We start from the raw sequence: 2,539 nt of genomic DNA, 5'->3' as shown, positions 1-2,539 counted from the left end.
TGACATTGTTCGAAACTTCATTCTCGCGAAGGAGGCATTCTAAACCACCACCAAACTAAGACATACAAATCTTTTAACTCGAAGAAGCTTAAAGTTAAAGTAGAAACTGATCGAAGGATTGTGATGTGTGAATGTCGGCACAGTCTTCTCCCTTAATTTGTGGTGCACCCCCACACCACACCACACTGTACCATCCAATGGACCACCTTGCAGTACTAACTCAGTCGCGCCCGCTGTGTACATATGCATGCACCTAACTCAACATCGCGGGCATGGGAAACACTGAATGCAAACACATTGGTACTGTTGTTGAGTGCGGGTGCCAAGGGATTTGCAGTCGATATAGGGAGGGGTCATGGACCTATATTGATTGATAGTTTTTTAATAAAGACAAAGAAATTAATTAAGGAAGATTTAGTTAATCCCCCTTGCTTCAGATGAAGCTTCCTCTGTACCTAATTGTTATGGCCTACCCTACTCTGCCCTGCTGGGATTGAACTAAAGTGTGGAAATAGAGAGACCAAGCCATTAGTTTGCACTTTGTAACATTCATGAAGGTCTCCCACATTTCATTTCATTTCATTTCTCTTTGGCCTGAATTGGACAAGTTTTTGCCAAAAAGGGCATTGATGATCCCTATAATGTTAAAAATAGAATTCTCCTTACACTGAAAACAATTAAATTTAGGCTGTCTCTGATCTTCATCCTTCACCATTCTTCTTCTCCAGGAAATGACAGTGCCATTCAATTGCCTCTCGAAAGCTGAAGAGAACACACATTAAGTCATTGAAAGGACCACATCCTTTAAGGGTAATAAATCTTCTGGAGATGAGATGCAATTGGCATTTAAAGCTCATTCGAAAGGTAGCATACCAAGGGATGGGCAAAAACAATTGGCACATTCGATATTATCTGGCTCGAAGAATCGGAAACTTGGAAAAAATTGGAAACCTGAACTGAACTGAGTGGCATGAATTCAACCTCCTGCAGAAATGGCTTTGTTGCTTTGCCTCCAAAAAAAAAAGGAGGGGTTAGAACGTTAGGTTTGCACACCTTTTAGTTGTGCCATCACATCAGAGAGTCAAATTTGGATCAAGAAATTGCAAATGGCCTTGTGTTTGCTTTGCACCTACTTCTGGATGTGTGTGGAATGGATCTGTCAGATGGCAATAAGCCCAATGTGCCAGATCAGTGCTGATCTTTATGAAACTTATGCAGAAATAATAAATGGTTATATGAATATTATCCTCTATGCAAATCCATTTGGCTCTTCTTTTTCAGGATTTAGTGGATTCAAGGACATGAAACATGATGAAATTGGAATGCATGGTCAACTAGTGGACGAGGCTTTTCTGTGTAGCAGTTGCAGAAAAGAAAGACCTTTGTCAAAAAGAAATCAGAGATTTTTAATGTTTTTACCTTTGTTGCTTCATGTTTTTCTGCAGTCTCTGTGCTCTAATCTCCAAACTGTGAGAAAATAGAGTTTTAGCATACGATGGTGCTAATAACAATACACGAGAAAATGAGAAGGATATTATAATTCGACTTTTGAGTGGCTCATGAAGTAGGCAATATGATATAAAAACAACAACAAAAAGAAAGGGTATGAAAAGTTTGAACAAAGCACTAGAACACTAAACACACATGCATAAGAAGCTTTCACTATCGCGAAAGTTTTTTCATTCAAGTTAAATGGATAAAGCAAACAGAATTTCAGCTGGACAGCTCTTGGCTAACAATGAATCTCAAATGTTTTTTTAGGGGTTGAATATTCTGGCAATTTCATTGTTCAGAGTATTCCTTACCTTGAAATGGAGATATCTTTTCCTAATATGTAGATTTGATACTCCTTAGTGGTCGATATATTCTATTCAGATTGCTATTTGACCAAAAGACGATCGCAATTAACTAAAAACAGTAAATCACTCATCATTATGCGCAGTGCAGCTCACATATTATAATTTGATTCCTGAACCAAATTGTGCAACTTGTATGACAGGACAAAAAAAAAACACTAGGCAATTACTGGATAAACAATAAGATATCAGTAGTTCATGGGGGCCAGTGATTAAATGCACAGAGATGAACATTGAATATTAACCCCCAATTAGTTGATTTATGAGCATGCAAACAGTTGTTGAGAAAACTACTTGACATAAAACATGGTTCACTGGGTCCTTCCAGTTCAGCTTGGATTGATAATCCGACTGAGAAAAGAAAACTAACAACTCATAGCAAACTCATTCTGTTTTCAGATAAAGTTATGTGGAATCAATAAGAACAGAAAATATTAGATTAAGAACATTACTGGAACAAGTGGAACCCATGATTAGGGGAACCCATGCAGGAAAACCATGATTACTTAAAACCAAAGCTCAAATGAAAGTGAGGGTAATTAAGAAAGGAATAAAATACTTGTGTCCCTACCTTTGAGTGTGGAGAATGATGCTTTCAAAGCAATCTCAATCAAAGTTTGACTCACTTTTCTATGGGGAACAAGTGCTTCCTCTTTTCTTCCATGAACACACAGGAGGAGACA

At 37.9% G+C, this 2,539-nt stretch overlaps 1 long non-coding RNA gene across 1 annotated transcript; it reads right to left on the bottom strand.

Annotated features, from left to right (window-relative positions):
* Window positions 1-584: 584 nt before the first annotated feature.
* Window positions 585-1,506, bottom strand: LOC122052666. Its single transcript, XR_006132080.1, has 3 exons — window positions 1,420-1,506; window positions 874-1,156; window positions 585-762 (listed from the first exon to the last, which is right to left on the bottom strand). It is a non-coding gene; the product is annotated as an uncharacterized LOC122052666 (long non-coding RNA).
* Between the last annotated feature and the right edge of the window lie 1,033 nt (window positions 1,507-2,539).

The sequence above is a fragment of the Zingiber officinale genome, chromosome 1B, assembly GCF_018446385.1.
Source record: "Zingiber officinale cultivar Zhangliang chromosome 1B, Zo_v1.1, whole genome shotgun sequence".
Classification (NCBI taxonomy): Eukaryota; Viridiplantae; Streptophyta; class Magnoliopsida; order Zingiberales; family Zingiberaceae; genus Zingiber; species Zingiber officinale.
This window is presented reverse-complemented; position numbering and strand designations above follow the sequence as displayed.